Here is a 25,952-nt window from a genome sequence, read left to right as displayed (position 1 = left end):
GGAAACCTGGCTGTCTTATCTGAAATAATTTCGCCTCTTAAAAAATGATTGTGACATACAAAAACCCAGACAGGCTGTGCCTGGTCCCAACAGCTTAAAAAAGTGTCCGTCCCTCCCTTGACCTTTGATCCCTGGGGAGACTCAGGGAACCCGCCCCCCGCACCACCCTGCAGCTCACTTCGCCCTGGTGCCTGGATGCCGCCTGGTCTTCCACAGACCCCTGCAGTCCTGCTGGCCAGCGAGGTCACTTTCGGGGGAGAATTGCCTCTGTCGCCGTCTCACCGACGGGCTGCCGGTTCTGTCTGGGGACTGGCCGGTGCGTGTCGGGCTCCTCCCGGCCCAGTGCACGCTTGGCCTGGCTCCCGCTGTGGTGCCTCAGGGAGCCTGCAGCCTGCACCTCCCGGCCCGGCAGGCAGCACAAGAAAGCCGGGGGCCTCTGCTCGCCCGGGGGCAGAGGGGACAGCACCGGTCCTGGTAGCATGATTGTGCCTGCTCTGTCACTGAGAGGAGATGCAGACCTTTGTTTGTCAGCCTCCTTAGTAGACAGAAAGGCCTGACGATTATTTTTAAAGATTTATTTATTTATTTGAAAGGCAGAATTACAAAGAGGCAGAGGGGGAGAGAGAGAGAAAGAGAAAGGTCTTCCATCCACTGGTTCACTCCCCAGATGGCCACAACAGCCAAAAATGGGCCGATCCGGAGCCAGGAGACAGGAGCCCCCTCCAAGTCTCCCACGTGGGTGCAGGGGCCCAAGCACTTGGGCCATTTCCACTGCTTTCCCAGGCCATACAGAGAGCTGGATCGGAAGCGGGGCAGCCGGGACTGGATCCGGTGCCCATATGGGATGCCGGCACTGCAGTGGGGACTTTACCCACTGTGCCACAGCACTGGCCCTTGGTGATTTCTTTAAAAGTTCAAGTGTTGAATATGTACAGAAAGGACGCTGTCTGCTTATCCTGACTAGTCAGCAGTGGTCAGCAGGTGTGGCTGGCGTCCGGGTGGTCCCGAGACCCCTGCCCCAAGGAGTCTCTCCTGTGTGCTCCTCCCATGTGGGAACTCGGAACCTAATGGGACGAGGGGACCTAGGGCCAGGCGACTCCCAGGCCAGGTGCCAACAGGTGTTGCTATTTCCGTTCTGCTTGCACTGGGGACGCCAGCACCCCCAGCCCTGGGGAGAACGGGGGCCTGTCTGGGGCGGGCCCGGGGAGCTCCTGGCCGACGGCAGCCCCTGTGGACAGCTCAGTGTCCCGGGAGTCTCCGAGGGAGAAGACCCTGGACGCCTGGTCCACGTTACTCTTTGAGGAGCTGGGAGTCAGGTGTAGACGGAGATGCTAACAATCAGCAGAGGAGAGGTGTGGGCGGAGGACGAGCAGCTGGACAGGGGCCCTGCTGGGGGCGCACGTCACACGCAGGTGGCCAGGGAGGGACTTCCAGCAGGCGGCATTTGGGCCAGCGCCTGTTGGGATGGCGGGGAGGGGAAGGGAGACAAGGACTGTGTCGCTGGAAGAAATCAAGATTTGCCCCACAACGGCCCGGTCTTCTGTGAGCTTCTCGGGGGAGTAAGATCCATTTTCAATGTTATCAGCCACTGTGCGTTTTCCTCCTACTTTTGAGCAACCATTTAACGATCCAATCCAGCACCCAACGGGTTCCGGGGAATAAATACTAGGGTGCACTGTGCCGGCAAACGGCCTGCTTCCTGCCCTCTGCACCTGACCCCACAGGTGCATTCTCAGAGGGCCACCCGTGGCAGGGCCACCATAACAGGAGCCAGCGGCAGCTCCCACGGAAAGCTGAAGTGCATTGTGGGAAACCAACACTAAAGGGAAATGCTCACGCTGGCCCCAGCGGCAGAGAGCTGTTGGGGGTTTCCTTCCCCGTGCCCTGAGATTCCAGGTCTCAGGAAAGCGAGTCTAACCGTTTCAGGCTTTGACTTCTCCGTCTCCTAAAACAGGAATGCGTCCCCACACGTCAGGAACGTGCGTTACAAACAGCCCGTGCGGGCCGAGTGTTTACGCACGGTGCGTCAGTTAGCATACAGGGGAACTCCGTCAGGCCCAGGGCCAGGTGCGGGACACTGACTTCTGGTTTAGACGGAAAAACCCGTCAGTCCACGCTGGGGTGACGCTTCCCGGGTGAGCCACCAGCGCCGTCCCGGGGAAGAGCCGCCACGGGCGTGTATCTGAGCCGAGTGAGCTGGTGCCTCCCGGAAAGGCAGGGTTAGCTGTCAGGACGTCTGTGGCCCCCACCTGAGCCCCTCGTGCGGCTTCTCGCCCCACGGGCCCTGGATTCTTCGAGCCCCGGCATTTCCGCTGCCTCGCAGAGCCCGGCGGAGAGCGGGGCTGACGCTGGGAAGCTGCAATCCGAGCAGACGGAGCGTGTCTGCGAAGCGGGAGGTCTGCAGGGACTGAGAGAGGCCGCGGCCGCCCCGGCGCACGCCCGGATCCAGAGTGTGCCAGGCCCGGACGTCCAAATCAAATGCTGACTGTGACCTGGTCTGGGGGCAGATGTCCCTCTGTGTGAGCTCTGCCAGTCACCAGCCCCCGGCGCCCCTTCTCGGCTCAGCCCGGGCCCGGCCGTCGGGAGCACCTTCCGGCTTAGCCGTCGCAACGTGGGGAGAGTGCGCTCGCTGCGTGGCTCTGAAACACCTCTCGCCCCTCCCCGGGGCAGCACTGCTGTGTGTGTGTCTCAAGGCACAGTGGAGGACGCGGATGGCCCCAACAGGGTGCACGGTGTTCCTGTCGGCAAAGCGGCCGCCGTCCGGGAGTGACGCTGTTGTCAGGGTTTGTCTTCCGTGTTGTTGGCGTTGCTTTTGAAGATGCCTGGAGACCGTGGGCTCTGGGTGGCGCCCTTCCTGCGCCTCCCGGGAGGATTCGTGGGCGAGCAGAGGCCCGGCTGCCCAGCTCGAAGGCGGGAGGCAGGTGGAGGGGTGGCGCCTGACGCCGGTATTGGAGCAGCTCTGTTGCTGTCAGGCAGACGGGAGGTTAGGGTGACGGCGCCTGTGTCCTCACGAGCGTGTGGTGTTACAGCACGGTGCGCCTCTTATTTAGCAAGGGGAGCTCGTGGCTGCCGAACGCTCACTGGTGCCAGGGGGTGTGACAAAGGCTCCCGGGGCTTAGCTCATCCCTGGCCCCAACACTCCGGTGAAACGCGGTGTCAGTGTGGCCTCCCCTGACAGACAGGTGGCTCCCCCAGCGAGTGCCCACTGTGTGTGCACTGTGAGAGCCATCGCCGGGCCAGCGCCCCCTCCCCTAACGCATCCTGTTTCGGTGGCTGTGGAGTGGCGCTGTCACATTGCCATCTGAGTGACCCGGGTAAGGGGAGCCGGCTGTGTGGTTTACGGGAACTCACACACTTAGGCCTCGTGGTGCACCTGCCACAGGCTGAAGGCCAGAGGCCTGTGTGTGGCTGGGGAAGAAGCAACGCAGGTGAAGTGGAGACACAGTGGGGCTTGTCTAGAATCTCCTCCAGTTGTCTCATGTGACCGTTCTGCACAAAAAGAGTCATTCGAAAGGCAGAGTTACGGGGCGGGGCGGGGGTCTCCCATCCATTGGTTCACTCCCCAAATGGCCACAACGGCTGGAGCTGGGCCAGGCTGAAGCCAGGAGCTTCTTCTGGGTCTCCCACATGCGTGCAGGGGCCCAAGCACTTGGGACCTCCTCCACTGCTTGCCCAGGCCATTAGCAGGGAGCCGGATTAGAAGTGGAGCAGCTGGGACTTGAACCGGCACTGCAGGTGGTGTCTCTACCCGCTGGGCCACAGGCCGGCTGCAACCATTTTTAAGTTCGCACAGAAGCCTGCTCGGAAACATGCCTGGCAGAGCAGGGACCTCCCTGGACGCAGCTGCAGGCTCTGGGGTGCTGTGAACCCAGAGGCCCAGGGCTGCGGCGTGGGGCCGTCCTGCAGTGTGAGCTCGTCCACCGTGGACCAGGGCCAGGGCTGCAGGCGCACACGGCGCTCCCGAGCCACGCCTCGGCTGTGCCCGCACGTCCACCACCCTGGCCGGCAGGGCCTGCAGGTCCCTTGGGGATGGCACGGAGCTGCGGCGTGAGAGTCTGCCCACCTTTGGTAACAGGAAGCAAGCGCCCGGCAGCCTGGCTGAGGAACGTCTGAAATGAGCTCCCTTCCCTCGTATTTGCTGCTGGGTGAGCTCGAGCGGACGTGCACTCAGCGAGAAACGTGCAGGAAGGCCCCAGACGGCTGACAGAGCCCTTTCTCCGGGTTTTGGAGGTTCGTGGCCTTTCTCAGCCTTTAAAATGTTGTCGTGAGTTATTTCCTCACTCTAAACACTCTATCTGTTGTCACACAAACATTAGGATTTCCACTTGTATGTTTCATTACATGTGCTGATTTCTACCTCTTTTCCTAAGCTGGTATCACAAGCAACAGGCTCCATGTGAGCTGATTCAGCCCGGCCCTGGCCTCCCACGTGGCCCAGCCCCGTCCCCAGGTGCAGCTGGCCCTGGCCTCCCACGTGGCCCAGCCCCGTCCCCAGGTGCAGCTGGCCCTGGCCTCCCACATGGCCCAGCCCTGTCCCCAAGTGCAGCTGGCCCTGGCCTCCCACGTGGCCCAGCCCCGTCCCCAAGTGCAGCCGGCCCTGGTCTCGGGTGGCTCAGCCCCTGTCCCCAGGTGTGGCCCAGCCCCAGCCTCAGGTGGCCCAGCACTGTCCTCAGGTGCAGCCGGCCCTGGCCTCCCATGTGGCCCAGCCCCGTCCCCAGGTGTGGCCCAGCACTGTCCCCAGGTGTGGCCTAGCCCCGTCCCCAGGTGTGGCCTCCTCGGCCATTTCCCTCTGAGATGATCTGGTACTCCGGGGTCATTTCGTGCCTGGAAGGCCCCTTTGGCCAGTTTGTTAACCGTGCGCAGCCCCCGACGGCGCCACGCACTGTCAGTAAAGCCGCCCCCGACGGGGCTTGGAGTCGAAATTCGTTTCATGGCACCACCTTCGGTGTCTTTCCCCTGCGGCTCGTCCACGGCGGCTCCCAGTGACTCAGCCACCTGGGGTGGGCGTCCCTGGCCCCCAAATCTGAAATCTGAAGCTCTGGCTAGGGCACTTGGCTTCCCGAGCACTGACTGGTAGTTGGTGGCTCTGGGGGCCCACCTGCGATTTTCAGGAGTCGTGCCGTGAACTCTGGCTCTCACCGGCGGCCGAGCCACCCTCCCCTCCACGTGTACCCCTCCCACCCCGCCCTCTCCCACCTCCGCCTGCTCAGACTCCCACCCCACAGCAGGTGCACTGCTGTTCCTGAGCCCACGAAAGACGACAGGAATCCGTGTACGGCAGGCGCTGGCTGCTCCCGTGAGCTCAGGAGCCGGGCTCGGTTCCCAGAGGCCCGGGGCTCAGGGACTCGCCGGGAGGCCCCAGCGCTGGGTGTGTGCCCGCCTCAGCAGCCAGCTCCCGCCCTGCCGTGCATGACTCCTCCGCCCCTCCCAGGGGGACCCATGGCAAGGGGCGCCCCCCCACCCCGTTGTTGTGCTGCCCCCAGAGAAAGGCCAGCCCCAGCGCAGCCTGCTCCCCACGCACCTGGCGCGGGTGTTCTTCACTTCCTGGGTGGGCTGTGGCTGTTCACCTCCCTGGACCCCTCCCCGCACGGCTTCCCCAGCCTTGCAGGGCGCATGCTTCTGAATCCGTCCACACAGCAGATGAGGGTCCGTCTCCGTCCTCTGTGTCCCCGCTCCCACCTGGCTCTGTCCCCAGGAGCCTTGGCTTTGCGGCACATCCCCATTCTGTGTCGCGGGTATGTCAGACCTCGGGGTGCCGTGGGCACGAGACACGGGCTAGATTCTGGAGGGGAGGGTCCCCCCCCCCACTGCCTGACACGGGCTAGATTCTGGAGGGGAGGGTCCCCCCCCCCCACTGCCTGACACGGGCTAGATTCTGGAGGGGAGGGTCCCCCCCCCACTGCCTGCATTTCAGCGCCCAGGGCCACGCACTCAACCTCTCTGCCCTCAGCCTCGTGTGCTGGGGGAGGGGGCGTCCCTCCCTATCCTCCCCTGCGCCCTGTGCTGCACCCTGTGCAGGCCCACGGCTCCCTGTGGCCTCTGGGCCTCCATAGCTGCTCTGTCCTGGCCCCCACTTCCCCACCCCCGTCGGCGGTGACAAACCCCACTCCTTCCAGGAGGTTCTTGCAGCCCCCGGGATCTGGACCGAGCCCTTGTCTGGGGGCTCCCGTGCGCCCCCTGGTTCCAGCGTCTGCTTTGCCTTGCTGTGGCTGCCTCCTGGGCTCGGCTTCCTGAGGGCAGGGCCTGTCCCCTCCACGCTGTGTCCCCAGATTCCCGTGCCGCGGCCCCTGGCAGGCAGGAGCTCAAGAACCGCTTGGGGAGGGGGCGATGCCACTGCACCCCCACACCAACCCCCACTTACTTATTTACAGCTCCTGACGAAACTTGGGCTGTGAGGCTCCTAGCGTTTCTCTCCCTGCTCCTCGGCGGCCCCTCCGCTTGCAAGGTTGGGGTCAAAGCCGAGGTCCGCGCTTGGTTCCGGAGGCGGCGCTGGCACTCTCCTCTCGGAGCAGCACGGCTGCGCAGTGAGGATTTCCACGCCACACTGGACGGGGCTCCCTGGGGGACGCCAAGTGCCATGAACACAAACCGCCTCGGCGTCCCAGAGGCTCATCCGCGCTCGTCTGAGAATCAGAGGCAGACACGTGATCCACCGTCCTGGTTCCGTGTGGCTTCAGAGAAAACATCTTTCCTCCCCAGGTGCTGTCGGTCCCACGCAGGGGCGGCCGTCAACGTCTCCCACTCAGTGGGCTCTTCTCTGGGCTGTGCCAGCCGTGTGGCATCAGTAGGGCTTCGGAACCCGTCCAGAGACATTGCCACAGAATGGCTCGCGGGGGCGAGGGTGCAGCCCTCAGTGACTCGCCATCCCGCCCTGGGAGCTGGCGCCTGGCCAGCCGGGCCGGCTCCCGCTCCCGCTGCCTGCTGCTCCCTGGACCGGAGGCCTGGGGCGAGCTCCCGTTCTGCTCTGGGGACGAGGGTTTAGGAAGCCTCCTTGCCCAGCCCTTCTCGCCTGCCGTCCCCCGTGGGGATTGTGGGAAAGGCAGCGTAAGTGCAGACACGCTCTAAGGTCTGCGGTTGCTGCCATGCCACGCTGGCCAGGTCACGCTTCTTCCCGGTTTGCGTGGCCACCCGTGTGCTCCCTGCGTGTGCGGCCCACGCTCTGTAAGCACCGTGAGACACCATGAGGAGAGCTGCCGGCCCTCCCCACACGGTGGCAGAGGCCCCGGGGTGCCGAGCCCCTGACCCTCAGCCTCTGAGCGGGCAACCCGGTCACGGGGCACGCAGGACGGGGAGGGCACCCACGTCAGAGCTGGCCGTGGGCACGGCGGCTGCCGGGCGTCAGCCTGCCCAGCGCTGGTTTTTCGCTGCTCTGTCATTTTGCTCTCTGTTCACAACAGCCAGGGTCCCTCTTCCAGGGTCACATGAGTCGTATGTGTTTGTGGGGCTGCGTGTGGTGTGTCCATCCATGTGTGCGGCGTGCGATGCGCTCTCTCTGGGAGAGTGACCCTGGCCCCTCAGACGTGACGGCGCACACCCCTCCCCAGCTTCTCGGAAACCCGCCAAGGATCATGGGAAACGGGAGTAAGACACGAATTGTCTGTGGAACTTTGGGGAATGGATATGCATGGTCTTTGAAAGTTGGAATGTGTCGGAAAATACGCACCAACTGCAAGCGTGTGCTGGTACCAAAAATAAACTCCTGTCTCCTCCATTTTCCCAGGGCTGGGACGGGCTGCAGGACCCCGGTCCTGGCCTGGCGTGTGCCTGTGGTGACACCACAATGGTGGTTTGAGCTCCAAGCAGAAAGGGGTGCTTGGGTCAGCCACGCCAGGAGAGGGGGTCCCGTGACCAAATCCTGAAGACTGGGGGGTGGAGATTTTATAGGGACTCCTTCATGGGCAGTGAATTGTGTTCCCTCTCTTCAGGGAGTCCAGGCGTCACGCGTGCTGGGGGGGTGGGTGGTGCATGCCCGCTGAGCCACCACCTGTCCCGTTTGGTGAAGGGGGTGGGGTCGCAGCCTGCGCCAGGCGAGCCGCACTGGACCCGCGTCCTGACGAGAAGCTCGGTGGCCCACGGTGTCTTCGTCCCATCGGCACCCCGCTTCCTTTCACGGGAACTCCCGGTGTCAGCTCAGGGTGGTCCGGAAGGTTCTGCTCTCTGCTTCGGACGGGGCTGCCCAAGTCCAGGGCCTGCGTTCGCTCCCTGTGCCCCTCGGGTGTGAGCGCAGCACTGACGGCAAGCCGGTGCCGTCGGCCTTGGTGCCGGCTCGGCCACCTGCAGCAGCCATGGCCGACAGTCCTCGCCTCCACAGAGCAGCAGTGCTCGGCCGCTGAGCCGGGTGGTCGTCATCCGTGCTCACAGGTGCGGGGGCGATGGGAGGTGAATTCAAAGCCGCTGGGCAGTGGGCAGAGGGGAACGGCCCTGTCCAGGGCTGCAGAACGTCCAGCTGGGGCTGCACCAGGACCGTGAAATCCTGTGGTCTGGCTCTGCCTAAGCAGCGAAATCCAGTAGGCCGACAGCACGCTGAGTTTTCGTTGATAACTTTGAGTGGACTGTGGACGATGTTGTGAGTGTCCACATGGCCCCCGGCAGAAAACAGGCCCCACACCCCATGTAGTGCGACTCACGTGGTGTGACTCATGCATGTGACGTGAGATGTATGTGGTATGACATGCATGTGATGTGACTCACATGTAGCACGACTTGTATGTGATGTGACTCGCATGTAACATGACGTGTATGCAGTGTGGCATGTATGTGGCAGACCACGTATGTGGTGTGGCACATACGTGGTGCGTTTGAAAGGAGAGGCCGGTGCCGCGGCACACACAGTGGGCCCAGCCTCCCTGGCAATGCCGGCGTCTCATACCTGAGCACGGCTTCCAATCCTGCTTCCACTAGTGCGCCTGAGAAAGCAGTGGCCACTCACGGGGCACTCGGATGGAGCTCGGGGCTCCTGGCTTCCGCCCGGCCCAGCCGCAGCTGTTGCAGCCGTTTGGGGAGTGAACCAGCAGGTGGACCCCTCTGTCCCTCTGCCTTTCAAATAAATAAAATACATCTTTAAAAAAGAATTAACGACAATAACCAATGGTGCAAAACCACAGGGTCGGGGGAAACCGGAGCCAGCCTTCCCAAGCGGGCGGAGTTCACGCTGCCTGGGATCACCCTGGATGAATCTCACGGCGAGAGCTCAGTGCGACCCACATCTTAGACTGTTGATCTCACAGACAAGCGTGCGACAGGCATTTGTACGGTATCTCTCTGTGCAGTGAACACACAGAATGTAGTGCAGGTGGGGTTGCTGGGTCAAAAAAATGTTGAGATTCGGTTGATATTAAGCCTGGTTCTGTGCATCAAGATTGTTTTGACAGTGATCCAAGCCCCAGGATAGCAGCGGCTTAGGCACTTTAGAAACTGCTTTTCCCGTGATGGCGCTCCGAGTGGCCCAGGCGTGTCCCCGTCGTCCCAGCCTGGGCGCTGCTCCCTGCCTTGTCCAAGGTCCAGGCAGCAGGAAGGAGCCACGGAGGCCGAGGGCCACCGCTCCCGTCCCCAGGGGCGCTTCCTGGGAAGCGGACCCACACGTCTGAACCGTCAGCCCAGACGTATCCGGGCACGGCTGTGGAGTGGGGAGCGTACCCGCCGGTCTGGTCTGAGTGGGAGGAGGAGGGGTCGTGGGGCCCAGCAGGCAGCCACAGCCCCGCTTCCCTGCCGGCTCCCCCAGACCCCGTCATCGTCCCCACTCTTCAGAGGAGAGAGCTGGGGCAGGAATGCCGAGGGGTCCAGATTCCCGAGGGGGCAGCGTGGAGCAAGGGCTCGGACCCGAGTCCAGGACACCAAGCCGGCCCCCGGAGATGTGGCCGCCGGCCTCAAGTGTGGCGTCTGTGTGTCCGGGAGATGGAGTCCCCGGTGGAAACTCTTCCAGTGGGAGGCTCCTCCCGGAGCCGCAGCCCGGGCCCGGCGGCCGCACGCCTCGAGTTCCGCCCGCACCGGCTGCTCCCCTGCTCCCGCTGCACACAGTGAATCCTTTCATGCGCGCGGCTGAGTCACGACAGGAATGCAGATGGCCTGGAATCCGCCCAGGGCCACTTCTCGCAGCCTGACGGCACGTAGGCCAGGCCAAGGGCTCTGTCTGCCGAGGGGCCGGGCCTCAGCCTGCAGAGGTGGGGGCCACTGCACAGGGACCGGGGATGGACCCGCATGAGCACAGGCTAGCCCAGCCCGCCTTGCAGCAGTCACACGTTTGCTTTCCGTGGCAGGAACTGGAAAAATCGAAGTCTTCAGATCACGTGGGGTGGCTGAGACTGGACAGGGCGCACTGTCCTTGGAGGGACCCGTAAGATGTGTCGCTGAGGGTCACTGAGACTGTGGGACGGAGCCTCGGGGGCGGCCGTGGGGTGGGCGTGTCACCGGACGTTGTCACCGAGACAGGACATTCGCACGTGACTGCCACGCCGTCCCAGCCCCTGCTGCACACGCCGGCATGGAGGCCAGCTCGGCATTGCGGGCTGCGTTGTTACGTGGGGAATGTGCTGGGCACGTGGGCTTGTGTGCGTCCCCGGGGTGGGAGGTGGGCTGTGTCCCTCGTTTCGGGGGACAGAGAGCAGCTGCTCAGTGTCGCCTCTGGTGCAGATTCGTGAGGTGCAGATTCGTGAGCTGCAGGGGTGTCCTGCGTGGGCACAGAGGTCAGCAGACAGCGTGAAGGAGGGGCCCCAGCGAGCAGGGAGGGGCTGGAGGAGGCTTGGCTGGGCTGGCGGAGCCCCCGGCAGGTGCCAGGACTGCCAGCGAGAGGCCCTATCCGGACGGTGTGTGGCTGAGAGAATCGCCAAGACCCCACTGTCCTAATCTAGATCCCAGCGACTCCCAGGTAGGAGGAGCCTACGCCGGCACTGGGTTGGCGACTGGGGGCCACACTGGTTAGAGCGAGGGTGACAGTGACACTGCTGGATTTAAGCGGAAGCCATGTGTGTTCAGTGAGAGAGCTGGGTGAGAGCTGCAAGGCTCGCTCAGTAGGTCTGAGGAGCTGCGACCAGGCACGTACTCAGGATGGGGCAAGACCACGGGCGAGAAGTGCGGAGTTCAGAGTAACAAATAATAAAAGCGTTATATGTGTAATATTAAAGATTTATTTATTTAAGACAGAGTTATAGGGAGGCAGAGAGAGAGGGAGAGAGAGAGAGGGAGAGAGAGGGAGAGAGAGGGAGAGAGAGAGAGAGAGGGAGAGAGAGAGAGGGAGAGAGAGGTCTTCCATCCGCTGGGTCACTCCCCAAATAGCCCAACAGCTGGAGCTGAGCCAATCTGAAGTCAGGAGCCAGGAGCTCCTTCCGGGTCTCCCACGCAGGTGCAGGGGCCCAAGCACTTGGCCATCCTCCACTGCTTTCCCAGGAGCTGGATGGGAAGTGGAGCAGCCGGGACTCAAATTGGCGCCCCATGCCACAGAGCTGTCCCCACCAAACGCCTTTTCTTTGACTGTAGGACATGTTTCTTTTATTGATGAACTTGCGATTTCTCGCTACAGAGGTTTAGCGGTCCGCGCGTTTTAGAAAATGGCTGTTGTGACTGTATCTATGTACGGCGTCCTGTCTGTCTGTCTGTCCGTGGATTTCCCCGTCTCTGCAGCAAGGCATAAAGGATCAGGAAACGCGGCCGCGGCGGAGGGGCCTCTGCCTCAAGCAGTGTTGGCTCAGACGAGCGTCGCCTCCCTTTCTGTCCGTCTTGTTGTGATTGCCCGTGAGATCCACCACGGGGTGGCGGGCTTCCGTCCGATGTCCGTGCCTTGCCGGCTGAGTAGCCCTCGTTCCAGCGCTTGTGCCCGCAAGTGTTCTGGGATTCTGGAAGCTGTGTGGCTTCGTGGGCAGAAGCCTCCCTGGTGGGAAAGGCTGAGTCCCGGCCGGCTGGGGAGCGCCCAGCCTGCACCTGCCCCGTGGCTGTTCTCCCGTCCGCAGGACAGGCTGTGCTGAGGACTGAGGGGGAGAACCCACCAGACGCATTGCCCAACACCCCGGAGAGCCAGGCCGCAGAGGGCTCCTGCTGAGTCCCGAGGGGCCCGTGGACGGCACTCGGGTCCGTGAGCTTGACCGGCTCTGGTAGGGGAGTGAGAGGAGAACTCCATGGCCACCGCTGCAAGACACCCACGGAAGTGGTCAGGCAGCCAAGGCGAACCTCGGGCCTCACTGCCTGCAGGAGGCCACACAGGGCCGAAGGCCAGAGTGCCTGGACCTGCCTGCGAGGGGTGGGCCAATGGTGCAGGGAGAGTCACCGTGGCCTGCATGGGGCAGGGGTGCAGTGAGGGCCACCGTGGCCCGCGTGGGGTGTAGTGAGGGCTGCCCATGGCCTGTGTGGGGCTGGGGCATGGGTGCTGTGAGAGCTACTGTGGCCTGCGTGGGGCAGGGTTGCAGTGAGGGCCACCGTGGCCTGTGTGGGGCAGGGGTGCAGTGAGAGCCGCCGTGGCCCACATGGGGTGCAGTGAGAGTCGCCATGGCCTGCGTGGGGCAGGGTTGCAGTGAGGGCCGCCATGGCCTGTGTGGGGCAGGGGCAGCACGGTGCCCTCCCTTGGTGCTGGGAGGCGGGTGCTGCCCTCACCCTCTATTGATGGTGAGGGTGCCACACCCTCTGGCTGGGTTTCTTTTGGGCTGCAGGACACACCCTGGTGAGGCCAGAGGATGAGTCACCTGCCGCCCTGTTCACTTGACCTTGGCCTTGGCCCCTGTCACCTGGGCACTGCCTGGAGGAGCTGAGCACCCCCACCGCCCCCAGGCCTGTCCACGCTCAAGACCAAAGAGCAGCTGACCGCAGCCCATTTCCAGGGCCCCCCACGGTGACGCCCTCCAGACACAGATCGCGAGAGCTCCCGCCCGTTGTGGGCTTCCTTTCTGTCGGCGAAGTGCTGATTGACATTGCACACGTTTAACCAGAAAAAGAAGTGTGAGATGGCACAGCACCCACGGGTCGCCTCCGTGACTCTGCTCGCGGCTGACGCCAAGCACTGCCCTGTGGCCGAGGACGTGGTGACAGCAGAGAAACCCTGGGGGCCGTGGACACGAGTGTGGGGGTGTCCCTCCAGCAAGTTCTACAAGGAAGAGGCCATGGGACTGAAAGAGCCCGTGGGGAGGTCGGAGACGGTCCCGGCACCCGCAATCGGTGTCCTACTGCCAAAGCCTGCAGGCGAGACCCGGAGCAGACTCTAAGGAGCCGGGGTCTGGGTTCCCCTCCCTGAACCCCGTCTCTGCGTGCGCAGCAAGTGCAGTTTTGTGGACTTGAGTGTGTTCCCTGGATGTTGCACCACCACGACACAGGGAGCCTGTGAGGAGGAACCGGACGGTGCCGGGGTCTGGTTCCCCCAGGTGCTGGGCTCTGCCGGGAGCAGCGAGCGGGAGGGCGTGGCCGCCCCGGGCAGCCTGCTCCAAAGCCACAGGGACCGTGGCGCTGCCGCGAGCACACGGCGTTCTTCCCTCGGATGGTGGAGTTTTCCATAACAGAAGAGAAAAAATACCTCCTGCGTGTCTGACACCACGGCTAAGAATAGAACAGTTCAGGACGCCCACGGCTATTTCTGGGGATTTGTGTGCGGGCTCGGGGGTGGACGGGGAGCGTGCGTCCGACACCCTCTCCCAGCCCCTGCGTACAGCACCCGGGGGCGCTGGCCCGGGCACAATGCCAGCCTCTCCCTGCCGCGGCCGGCTATGCTGGTGCTGGCCCCGAGACAGTAGGTACCGGCTCGCCGCAGCCTGAGTCTGCTCAGCCGTGGGGAAAACAACCCGGTGCAGTGTGCACAGCGGTGCCTTCTCGTTCCCGTTTTAGCCCAGCGTTCTCAACGGAGGGGGAATAAGTGGGATGTTTTGTTGTCAACATCGAAGCGCTCTGTGCGGAGCGGGCAGCCTCCTGCCGTGGCGTCCGCGTCTGTGGACCGAGTGGGGGCCCCTCAGTAGGCCCTCAGGTCTCCCACCTCCTGGCTCACACCCCAGCTGCCTGCCGTGGGCGAGGCTGGGCCAGGGAACTGGCTCCAGGGCCCCCAGTGCTGGGCTCTCCCGGCGTCTGCGCTGGCAGGCAGCGGGGCGCAGGCGCAGGGCCCGGCGTCGGACCCAGTGCTGTGCCCCCACACTTCCCGTCCGCCGTCGGCCGAACCCCAGGCTGTGGGCTCACTGCACGCGTGTCGGGGGCGTTGCTGTGGAGGAGGTCGAAGGGCAGACTCCGGCCACAGGCGCTCGCGCCGCAGTCGGCGGGAAAGCACCAGCGGGGACGGCTCTGCGGCTGGCCCAGGAAGGCCCCGCAGCCGCCCCGCCTCCCTGATCCAAACATCTGGCCCGCAGCTCCCCGCCTCTCGGCCTGCACAGTTGTCCCCTCCTTCTGGAATGTTCTCCTCCCGCCCTCCCCGAACATCTGCTCATTCTCCAAACCCCAGCTCAGCCCTCATCCTGGAGAAGCCCCCTCCTCTCAGGGCCGAGGGCCGTGTGCGTGGACGCCAGACTTCCTGTCCCAGCCGGGGCCGTGACCCCGCCCCAGGCAGCGCAGCTGGCTCTGCCGGACGGCGACCGCAGATGGCATTTTCATGAAGTTCCTGTTCCGTCCAGTCTGACGGGACAGAGGCCGTCACACAGGCAGCTGTGGGGCCAGGCGCCCTCTCAGGGCGGCGGGCAGGGCGGCTGTCCCTGCTGTCCGAGCTCACGCCTGTGGTCACGCGGCGTCACAGGCACAGCCGGAAGTTCTGTTGCTGGGACGGGGACGGAGGCTGGCGCTGAGGTTAGCCGTTTCCACCGTGCAGTTCTCCCACTGTCTGCTTACGTGTGTGTGTACATGTGTGCACATGTATGTGTGTCTGCTTATGTGTGCCCCTGTGTTTACATGTGCGTGCACATGTGTGTTTATACATGCATGTATGTACACACGTGTTGATCTATGTGCACGTGTACATGTGTGTGTTTATGCATTTGTGTGCATATATACATGCGTGCATCTGTTGGCATGTGTCTCTCTCTGTATGCATGCACATGTGTGTTCATGTATGTGTTTGCATGTGTATGTCTACGTGTGTGCATATATGTATATCTGCATGTGCACATGTATGTGTGCACGTGCATGTTTATGTGTGTTTGCATGCATGCATATATTACCTATATGCATGTGTATATGTGCATTTGTGGTTTGTGTTATGTATGTTTGTGTACATATATGTACATGTGTGTTTATACGTGTATATGTGTGTATATTGTGCATGTGTTCATATACAATTGCCTGTGTTTCTATGTTTTGTGTGATATATGTGTACAAGTGCGTGCATTTGCATGTGTGTGTGTTTATGTGTATGTATATTTTGCGTGACATGTTTGTGTACATGTATGTATATGTGTTTGCATGTATGTGTTTGTATGTGGTTGCATGTGTGTTCCTATGGACGGGTATGTGTGTGTGCACACATGTTGGGGACAGCCGGGGAAAGGCCGACCTTCAGAGAGGCTCTGGAAAGCCCCTCCCGTGCTGGGCTGCTCACGAGAAGGCCCGGGCCGGGCTGTCAGTCAGGCCGCCGCTGCTGCTGTCTGTGCAGACGAAGGAACAAGGCCCAGAGAGGTGCGGTGACTCCATTAGGGTCACGGAGCGGTGGGTGGGCCGTGTCTCCTGGCCTCATGCTTTTTGTCCGGTTGAGGTTGTGGGGAGTCGCACAGTGGTGCTGACTCGGATCCCTGGGGACCAAGGTCGTGGCTGTCGTCGGGAGCTGCAGCCGTGTCCAGGAAGGAGTGCATGGTAGCAAGCCTCTCTGCTCGGGGCACGGAGCTCCCTCCACGGCTCCCGCCCCCCCCCCCCCAGGACCACTGTGCCTTGCGCCGACCCACAGGCCGCACAAGTGGCGCCTAGTGGTGACCAGATGGCTTCTGGGGCACACCCAGACCCTGGGCCGTGGCCTCCTCTGCGGTCACTGCTGGCTCAGAGGCCCGGTGACCTCATGTCCACAGGGCCCATGTTTTGCTGTGCATGGCCCTGTCTGGCCTACGCCGATGGCTGGTGTTGGGAGCATTTGTCCAGCTTCCCCAGCAGGCCACGCAGCGGGTCCTGTTCCAGCTCCTCGCTGAGGCCTGGCACGTACCTACCTGGGCCCGCCACGCTGGGCCCTGCCCCTATCCAGGCCGCGACGGCCCGGAGAGCCACAGCACCGGGGCAGGACCCTGTCTGCTTTGCTGGCACAGAAAACCAAGTGCTTCAGAAAGTCGGGGGGCTCCGCATGGGGTGCAGTGTGAGGGGCGGGGACAGGCTCGGGGTAGAGCCCCTGAGTTTCGGGTTCCTGGTCTGTGACGTGGTCCTCGTGTCGAGAACTGCCTGGAAGATGGCGTTCTGTGTGGAACGTGTCCACGCGGGGCTGGGGTACAGCAGGTGCCATGGAACAAGGAAGAATAAAACCAGCTCTGCTCCTAACACTGGCAGCTGGGCGGCAGTCCTCGGGGGAGGGGGTTCCTGCACACAGGACCCGCGCGTGCGGGCTCCTAGAGGCTGTTCACTCAAAGTGTGACCAGCGCGCAGAACCTGACGCTGGGTAAGCCCTGCGCCTGTCTGTGTGCCGAGCGTGACGTAGCCGTGAAGAGTGCGGATGCATGTTACACGCGGAGGGACCGCGAACGCATGCAAGGCAAAAGCCCCAGCGCAAAGGCCACAATTGTATGGTCCCTCCCATACAAACATCCGTCACCGCGAACCGGGAGACAGAAAACAGCTGTGGGCATTCGCCGGGGCCAGAGGGGGCGGGGCGGGCTCCCCCTGCAGAGGTGGGGATGCTCTGGGGGGATACACGGTGATGGTTGCGTGCGCTATGCGTGCGCTATGCGTGCCTTCTCCCGAAACCATTGCTGAGCCCCTCTGGCGCGTGCTCTCACGTGGCCGGAAGCCGAGGGGACCCGAGTGTCCCTGTTCAGGGCAGCCGTCCCCCGGAGCCCGGACCGCTCCTTGCCGTCATGGCGCCTGGCCTCTGCAGGCCTTGGGGTGGGCGGGGACATGTGCACCCATCTCACCTGCCGGCCCTGTCGCTCCTACAACAGCGAAGTGGGAGCTGCTGAGGGGGGAGCAGCAGCTGCCACCGAGGACGACACGTGAGCGCGTCCTCAGCTGTGCGCGCCGACGAGGACCTGTCGTCCAGCTACAGATGCGGGGTCCCGGCCAGCCTCAGCCTCTGCGGCCCCGGAGCTTCGGGCCCCGACCTGGGAGGCCCGTCCGCTGGGAGCCCCGTGTCCTCGGGGCGGGCCCACAAGGAAAGAAGCCAGCAGCAGGGAACCCCAGCGAGAGTGGGGCGGGGGCACGAGCATGGACAGAACAGGGGGCCAGGGGCTCCGCGGGCCAGTGGGAATGCAGCCGTCTGTCTCGGCCGCTGCCGCTGCCATGGGGGCTGTGCTGGGGGCAGAGCGTGGGCCCTGGAGGGGCTGCTTCCTTATTCTGCTTCCTGCTCGGACACCGAGGTGGACGACAGACGCCGTGTCGATCACGCGGTCACTGTCCTTGACGAGGAGGAGACTCCCCAGGTCTGACCGGGGCCTCAGGCCACCCTCTCTCTGCTGGACAGGTGTGCAGGGGCCCTGGGCTGCGGCCCGAGCTCTGGCCGCCGCCACTCCCCGTGACCTCTCGCCACCAGCCTTCTGTTCTACAACAGGGGAAAGAAAAATAGTGACTAAGCGAGCCCAGGATGGGAACGCGCGGGGAGAAGCGGCTCAGCAGGACAGCGTCGGGCGCGGCTCCTTCCTCAGTCAAGCTCCTCTTGGTGTCATTCAGCCGGGCTTTGCTGACCCGCCCGTCGGGAGACACCCCTCCCTGCAGGAGGAAACAGCCCCGGTCCTCTCCCTGTGCGCGTCCCCGCTGCCGGCTCCAGGTCCTCTCCCTGTGCGCGTCCCCGCTGCCGGCTCCAGGTCCTCTCCCTGTGCGCGTCCCCGCTGCCGGCTCCAGGTGTGCTGTGCCTGCGGTGGCGGTGGGGGGAGGGCGGTGGAGCGACTGCCGCGCGGCCTGCCTCGGTGAGGAGGGCCCAGGGAAGCAGGTTTCCGACTTCTTCCGTAATTGGCAGAACTGCAGCTGATCCGCCTGGAGGCCGGGACAGGGCTTTGGCTGGGGTAACGCCCCCCCCCGCCTCGTCTGCACCCTCTGCTTCGTCCAGCCGAGCCCTCTCCCACCGGCCCTCACTTCCAGCTCTTCTCAGAGCTTGTGCAACCCCCAGGAGGCGAGACAAGGCCTGCGGTCACTGCCCCGTGGTCCCGGGGTCTGGGGTCAGGGCTCAGGGAAGCCCAGCACGCACCCCAGGCTCGGCACTGCCGGCCTGACCCAGGCGGCCGCGTCCTCCACGCCTGGCTGCACCTGCTGTGCCCTTCATCGGCGCCCGTGGCCCCTCGCTTCCCCGTGCAAGCGTAGCCCCAGCAACCTCGCAGACTTGTGGTCCAGTAAGTGGTCAGCCTCGTTATCTCGAGTTGGCCATGCGAGCCAGAGCTGGGATTCGGAGCAGAAAGTGAGTTGTGGAGTGAGAGGACACGTCGGGGTGTGCAGCCACTCCCAAGCCCTGCACCAACACGGGTGGGCTTGTCCTCCAGCCCATCCCATTCGCGCCCTCCCACACCTGCTCGCGGCCGCTCCGGCTGTGCCTCCAGCCTGCCAAAGCGTGTGGGACTGGAGACTGGGGAAGAAGAGGGAGGGCAGCCAGAGGCCAAGGGCAGGCCACACCTGTCTCTACGGCACTTCACGGCAGGTACTGGTTCCAAGGAGCCTCCAGGGTCGGGTGGCCGGGAGGGGTCGGCTGTGAGCAGGGCTGTGGTGCCGGGCCCAGCTCCCTGAACGGGCAGAGGAGTGCTCTGTGCCTGGCAGTCCTGCAGGCGAAGGAAGTCACGGCCCCAGCCCGGCCCCCAGGGCCCAGCTCTGCTTGCCACTCACGGGGCCCAGGCCGGGGCTGGGGAGGGGGTGGGGAGGGGGCTGTGCGTCTACTCTGCTGGGGAGAGTGGAGTGGATGGAGCATCTCAGCCTCTGGGGAGCGCGGTCGGCCACCAGCCCAGGCTGGACCCCTGGACCCCAGGCTGGACCCCTGGCTGGACCCCGGCTGGACCCCTGGACCGGGCAGTTTTGTTATCACCGTCGTGGGCTGAGGAGTCCCCGCTGTGGCAGAAGGGCCCCCTTTGCCCTCCATGCCTCCATCAGCGCCGTGGGCAGCTCCGGGCTGAGAGGGGGCCGGTGCCTCTGCCTCTGCCTAAGGGGCTTCCTGGCCCTCTTAGTTTCCTTCGTTTAGCACTAAACGTGCACGAGTGGGTGGCAAACAGACGGGCGCTGTGTCCCCGCTGGACACACCGCCTCCTGGGTAACCACAGCGCCGCGTCCCGTCCCAGAGACTCCACGTGGGAGCACTGTGGCCAACAGACGCAAGGCCTCATTCCCCGTGGTTCTGACAGTGGCCAGAGGCCAGGGTCACAGGAGACAGCACAGGTGCACAGGTGGCCCCTGCAGTCTCCTCTCTGTGTTCTTGGTGGTTTCGGGCGGCCTGCCAGGCGTTTCGGGATTTGTCCAACGACCTGGGTCTGTCTGGTCCTTTTCCCTTGGTTATATCTAGGCTAGACATCTGTGGCAAGAAAGTTTGGCCCTGAATACCGTGTGTTTCTCAAGGTGTCACACATAGAACAAACATGAAGTCATTCTCACCACGCAGGGCCTGACCCCTGGCTAAGCCGGTGCCCACTGCAAAGCTGCTGCCCGGTGCTGTTTGGTGACGGTGGTTAGCATCCTCCGGTGATCTTGCCTGAATCGGCTGTTGTATTGGTGACAGAAGAGTGAGTTTTGCCGTCCTGTGGCTGGGCCCAGGCTTGTCGCTGTCACTCTACAGAACAGGTGTCTCCCTCCCCCACTGCCTGTTCTGGGCCCACGCTTGTCGGCTGTCCCTCTGATGAACAGGTGTTCTCCCTGTCCCTGCCATCCTGTGGCTGGGCCCACGCTTGTCGGCTGTCCCTCTGATGAACAGGTGTCTCCCTCCCTACCACCGTCCTGTTCTGGGCCCACACTTGTCGGCTGTCCCTCTACAGAACAGGTGTCTCCCTCCCTACCACCGTCCTGTTCTGGGCCCACACTTGTCGGCTGTCCCTCTACAGAACAGGTGTCTCCTTCCCCCACTGCCTGTTCTGGGCCCACGCTTGTCAGCTGTCCCTCTGATGAACAGGTGTCTCCCTCCCCACCGCCGTCCTGTTCTGGGCCCACACTTGTGGGCTGTCCCTCTGATGAACAGGTGTCTCCTTCCCCCGCCGCCTGTTCTGGGCCCACACTTGTGGGCTGTCCCTCTGATGAACAGGTGTCTCCTTCCCCCGCCGCCTGTTCTGGGCCCACGCTTGTCAGCTGTCCCTCTGCAGGACAGGTGTCTTTCCCCCCTTTGCCCTCGAGGATCTCTGTGGCCCTCCAGGGGGCAGCCGCCACGTCCCTTCCTCCCGGGCTCAGGTATCGGTTGCAGGGGGTTTGAGCTGCTCCCCTGTCTGTCCTCTGCGTCCCGTCAGTCTCTGGGCCACTCTGTCCTCTGGAACCACACATGTTAGCGTCTCCACTTTCCCACGCTAAGCTGGGGCAGGGGCTCTGTCCGGTCGTCGGGGGTGGTGTTAAGTAAAGGTCGGGGGCCAGTGGGCAGCAGGGGAAAGTCAAGCCTTCGTATTCCACGTGACTGCCACCCCGCGCAGTGTCCCAGCGGCACCAGGAGTCCTCCCTCTCCTCCCGCAGACCCGCCCCGCGCCTCCCTGCCACAGCACACGCGGTGACTGCACTTCCACCCCGTGCTTACCCACACAGGTCCACGGAGTAGAACTAGGGCTGCTTCGAAGCTGAGGGCTGCACTCAGTACTGGGTGGGAGCTGCTTGGTTCGCGTCCCGTTCTCCTATATGGCTTTGACACCCACTCCATTTATAATCCGGCTCGTTGCATCTGTATGCAACCTTAGGACATTGCTCTGTCTTTTTTGGGTTAAATCTTTATCTTCTGAGTATGTAAATGATTAGCATGTTCTTCAAGGGTTAAAATCCTGGGGCTGGCGTAACAGGTAAAGCCACTGCCAGCAGCACCGGCGTCCCACGTGGTACCGGTTCCTGTCCGGGCTGCTCCAGTTCTCATCCAGCTCCCTGCTAATGGCCTGGGAGAGCAGTGGAGGAGGGCCTGAGTCCTCGGGCCCCTGCACCCGCATAAGACCTGGATGAAGCTCCTGGCTTCAGCCCGGCCCAGCCTCAGCCATTGCAGCCATCTGGGGAGTGAACCAGCAGATGGAAGACCTCTCTCTCTCTCTCTCTCTGCGTAACTCTGACTTCCAAACAAACAGATCTTTTTTATAAGAAGTTACATAAACACTCACTCCCTTCCCCACGTGCTCGGTCCGTCCGTGCACTCACTGTTGGTTACCAACTGCATCGGCTGCTTGTTTTACCTTCCTGGGTGTTTCAAGTCAGCATTTTCTGTTTTATTAAACACAGGTCGCACAGTTCCCAACCCCTGCACTTGCTGCCTTTGACCCGGAGGTCGCCCCAGGTCACCACAGGGATCCGTCTCGTGTGTCTCTAAGCTGTGTCTGGTCCATGTTTAACTGGTCGTTCGTGGATGGAGTTTGTCTCCAATATTTTGCTTTTACAGTCATCACGTGAATGACCTTGTGAGTTTTTAAAGGTGAATTGGAGGCTTATATTCAGGGGTCAGGGGTTCATGCCAGAGTCACTGCTTCAGGTCATCCAGCTCTCCCTCCTCGGGGTTGTCCACGCGGCACCGCAGCCATGGGTATGGGAGCGCCTGTTTCCCCAAAGCCTGGCCGGAAGAAGGGGCGGTCCAGCCTCCAGATGTTTGCTGATTGGTAGGCGATGGTGAATGGAGGTCGGTGTCGTTGCATCTCTCCGTAACTGGCTTTGAGGCACCTCGTGGCCCTCATTTCCAGCACGTCTCTTCCCTGTGAATCACTTGTTCGTTGGCCACTTTTCTGTGGGTTTCCGGCTGGCTTTGTTTGCACAGATGCTCCGTGGCTGGTTAGCGTGTGCCACGGGGAGGGTGCCGGTCTTCCTCTCGCCCCGGGGCGCTCTCACAGGGTTCTCCACACAAGGGCTGCGGAACTGTGTGGGCACAGAAATCGCACCCACACCCCACGGGGTCGGCAAAAAAATTTAAAGTTTTTTTGTTAAAGATGTGTGTATTTTATTTGAAAAGCAGAGTTACAGAGTGAGAGTGAGCGAGAGAGAGGTCTTTCACCTGCTGGTTCACTCCCCAAATGGCCTCAACAGCCGGGGCTGGGCCAGGCCCAAGCAGGGGCTCCATCTGGGGCTCCCACGCGGGTGCAGGGGCCCGAGCACTGGGCCATCCTCCCCTGCTTTCCCCGGCCGTTAGCAAGGAGCTGGGCCAGAAGTGGAGCAGCTGGGACTAGAACCAGTGCCCATACAGAATGCTGGTGTTTGTGGTGGGGGTTTGATCCCCTGTGCCATGGCACTGGCCCCAACATTGACTTCTTATCCATTTGGAGTTAATTCCAGGGTGAAGTACAAGGCGTGCGTCTGATCTTATCTTTTCCCACGGTCTGTTCCACCGGCCCCGCCGACACCTTGCACAAGTCCGTCTGTTCCCCGCCTGGGAGCTGCCAGCTCTGGCACGGCTTCCTGCCTGTGCTGCTGGTCCCCGCCCACCCCGCAGCCTTGCCACACGGTTTTGGCTGCAGAGCCTGTAAGACATGTTTACTGCAGGACACCTGCTGAACTTTGTTGCCCTGTTAAGCATCCACAGGAGGAAGGCGTGAGTCGGTGCAGAGTTCTGCTAACGGCTCCGTTCGCGCTGGGCGGTCCCGGGCTGTGCTCCGTGGGGTCCTCGTCCTTTGCGGGTATTTGCTTCTGGTGGAATCTTAGGATGTTCCCGGCATCGTTACTCAGGTTCTGGTCCGGCTTGAACGCGAGTACTGCAGTCAGGCTGTCGGCAGCCGTGTCCGGGTTGTGCCTTTGCTGCTGGCTGGAGAATCGGCCACACAGCGAGCCCTGAGCGTCCGGGGTGGGGCGGGCGGGAGCCCCCTGGGACGCCAGCTGCGCCTGCTGTTTGCTGCTGTGGAAATTCCCATTTGAGCTTCACATCTCCACTGGAGTCGATTCTGCTAATGTGTTTTTCTATAAAATCTTAAATTACGCTAGTTTCTAAACTTGTGTTTTTCATTAAGCTGCGCAGCGGTTGCTTGTGAGTTTAAGCAATTTTTTTCAGATCACTGGTATTTCTGCGCCGTCCACTTCTCTCTGGACACGGGTGTTGTCGAGTGGGTTCGCGGAGCTGAGCCCGCGCTGGCTTCCCTCCAGGCAGCGTTTCGGGCGTCTTTTCTCATGACTTTCTCTCGTATGTTCATGATCCAGTTCTTCATATGTGGCTGTTTTTCCAGCTTTAGGTAGGCATTTAGCGCATTTATTTTCATTGATTTAACTGCACAAAACAACTTTCTGTGGTCACTGCTTTAGTTCTGTCACCAGATTTTGATATGGAGTGTTTTTATGAACTTTTAAAGGTCTCGATGATTACTTCTACACTCATTCAACAGTTGTTACTACAGAGCACTTTCGTAAGAGTTTCCAGGGAAGTCTGGCTTTTTTTCTCTGTGAGTTGCTGGTTCTGTGCACTGGGACCGGAGGCCACCCTGTCCCTGCCGCGCTGGGGCTGTTTGACTGCAGGTGTCGGCCCACGCCGGAGCGGGGACCTGTGCACGCCGAGAGCCGTGGCTCGTGTCCTCGTGCCTCTCTGTTTTCCCGCAGAAACTCCTCGTTTAAGGAGCACAAACTGCATTTCGTGAACACAACTTCAGGAAGGTGGGTTGTGCCCACCGTACCCGCACCTCACAGTGTCAGTCTCGCTCCTACCGGTTCCCTTAGGTGCTGTTACCACAGGTCAGGGAGGACGTGGTCATTTGTCCCTTTGGGACCGGCTTATTTCACCAAGTGTGATGTTTTCCAGATTCCTCCATTTTGGGGTAAGTGCCAGGATTTCTTTCTTTCTTTTTTACTGCTGTGTAGTATTCCATGGTGTACATATCCCATCCCATAATTTCTTACCCAGTCTTCAGTTGATGGGCATTTGGGCTGATTCCATGTCCTGGCTACTGTGAATTGAGCTGCAGTAAACTTGGGGGTGCAGATAACTCTTCATGTGCTGATTTCATTTCCCTCGGGTAAATTCCCAGGAGTGGGATGGCAGGGGCGTATGGCAGGTCTGTATTCAGGTTTCTGAGGTGTCTCCATACTGTCTTCCACACTGGCTTCCCAGTTTACATTCCCACCAACAGTGGATTCGGGAACCTTTCTCCCCACATCCTCACCAGCATTTGTTGTTTGTTGATTGCTGTATGAAAGCCATTCTAACTGGGGTGAGGCGAACCTCATTGTGGTTTTTTATTTTTTTATTTTTTAAAGATTTTATTTATTTATTTGACAGGCAGAGTTAGATAGCGAGAGAGAGAGAGACAGAGAGAAAGGTCTTCCTTCCATTGGTTCACCCCCCCAAATGGCCGCTGCAGCCGGTGCACCACACTGATCCGAAGCCAGGAGCCAGGTGCTTCTCCTGGTCTCCCATGGGGTGCAGGGCCCAAGGACTTGTGCCATCCTCCACTGCACTCCTGGGCCACAGCAGAGAGCTGGCCTGGAAGAGGGGCAACCGGGACAGAATCCGGCGCCCCAACTGGGACTAGAATCTGGCGCCCATATGAGGTGCCAGCACCGCAGGCGGAGGATTAACCAAGTGAGCCACAGCACCGGCCCCCTCTCATTGTGGTTTTGATTTGCATTTCCCTGGTGGTTAGTGATCCTGAGTGTTTTTTCATGTATCTGGTCATTTGAATTTCTTCTTTTGAAAAATGCCTGTTGAAGTCTTTGCCCATCTCTCCACTGGCTTGTTTGTTTTGTTGTGGAGTTTTTGAGCTCTTTGTAGGTTTTGGTTATCAACCCTTTATCAGTGGCGTAGTCTGCAAACATTTTCTCTCATTCTGTCGGCTGCCTCTTCACTTTCCTGCTTCTTTTGCAGTGCAGGAGCTTCCCAGTTTGATGCAATCCCATCCGTCAATCCTGACCTTGACTGCCTGTGCTCTGTGGTCTTTTCCAAGAACTCTTTGCCTGTGCCAATGTCCTGCAGGAATTCCCCAATGTTCTGTAATAATTTGATGTTATCAGATCATAGATTTAGGTCTTTGATCCATGTTGAGTGGATTTTTGTGTAAGGTGTAAGGTGTAAGGTGGGGTCTTGCTTCATGCTTCAGCACATGGAAACCCAGTTTTCCCAGCACCAGTTTGAAGAGACTGTCCTGCTCCAGGGGCTGGTTTAGCTCCTTTGTTAAAGGTAAGTTGGTTGTAGAAGCGTGGGTTGATTTCTGGTGTTTCTGTTCCGTTCCATTGGTCACCTGTTGTTGTACCAGGACCAGGCTGTTTTGACTACAACTGCCCTGTAGTGTGTCCTGAAATCTGGTGTCGTGATGCCTCTGGTACAAGATGGCTTTGGCTGCTCAGGATCTCCTGTGTTCCATATGAATTTCAGCTTCATTTTTTCCTGTATCTGGGAAGAACGTCCTTGCTTTTCATTGGAATCGCATTGAATCTGTAAGTTGCTTTCCAGCGAATTGACATTTAGTTGATGCTGATTCTTCAGTCCATGAACGTGGAAGATTTTTCCTTTTTTTGTGTCATCTTCTATTTCTTTCATTAACGTTTTGTGATTCTCATCGTAGAGATCTTTGACATTCTTGGTTAACTTTATTCCAAAGTATTTGATGTTTTTGTAGCTATTGTGAATGGATTGATCTTAGAAGTCCTATCTCAGTTGTGGCATTGTCTGTGTATACAAAAGCTGTTGATTTTTGTGTTGATTTTTATATCCTGTTACTTTACCAAACTCTTCTATGAGTTCCAGTAGTCTCTTAGTGGAGTATTTTGAATCCTCTACATATAGACTCATGTCATCTGCAAAGAGGGATAGTTTGACTTCCTGCTTCCCAATATGT

General features: G+C 61.0%; 1 protein-coding gene across 4 annotated transcripts in view; it reads left to right on the top strand.

The window, feature by feature from the left end:
- Positions 1-25,952, top strand: part of COLGALT2 (collagen beta(1-O)galactosyltransferase 2) — an 80,153-nt gene that overhangs the window by 13,304 nt on the left and 40,897 nt on the right. Inside the window, exon 1 of one of the 4 annotated variants that reach the window (XM_070055010.1) lies at positions 14,422-14,736. The exons of the other annotated variants lie outside the window; for them this stretch is intronic. The gene's annotated coding sequence lies outside the window, so the exon portion shown is untranslated. Of the gene's footprint in view, positions 1-14,421; positions 14,737-25,952 lie in introns of those variants that run through there. 4 annotated transcript variants of the gene reach the window in all.

The sequence above is a fragment of the Oryctolagus cuniculus genome, chromosome 13 (assembly GCF_964237555.1).
Source record: "Oryctolagus cuniculus chromosome 13, mOryCun1.1, whole genome shotgun sequence".
NCBI classification, from domain to species: domain Eukaryota; kingdom Metazoa; phylum Chordata; class Mammalia; order Lagomorpha; family Leporidae; genus Oryctolagus; species Oryctolagus cuniculus.
Note: the sequence above shows the minus strand (reverse complement) of the source record. Positions and strands in the feature narration are given on the sequence as shown.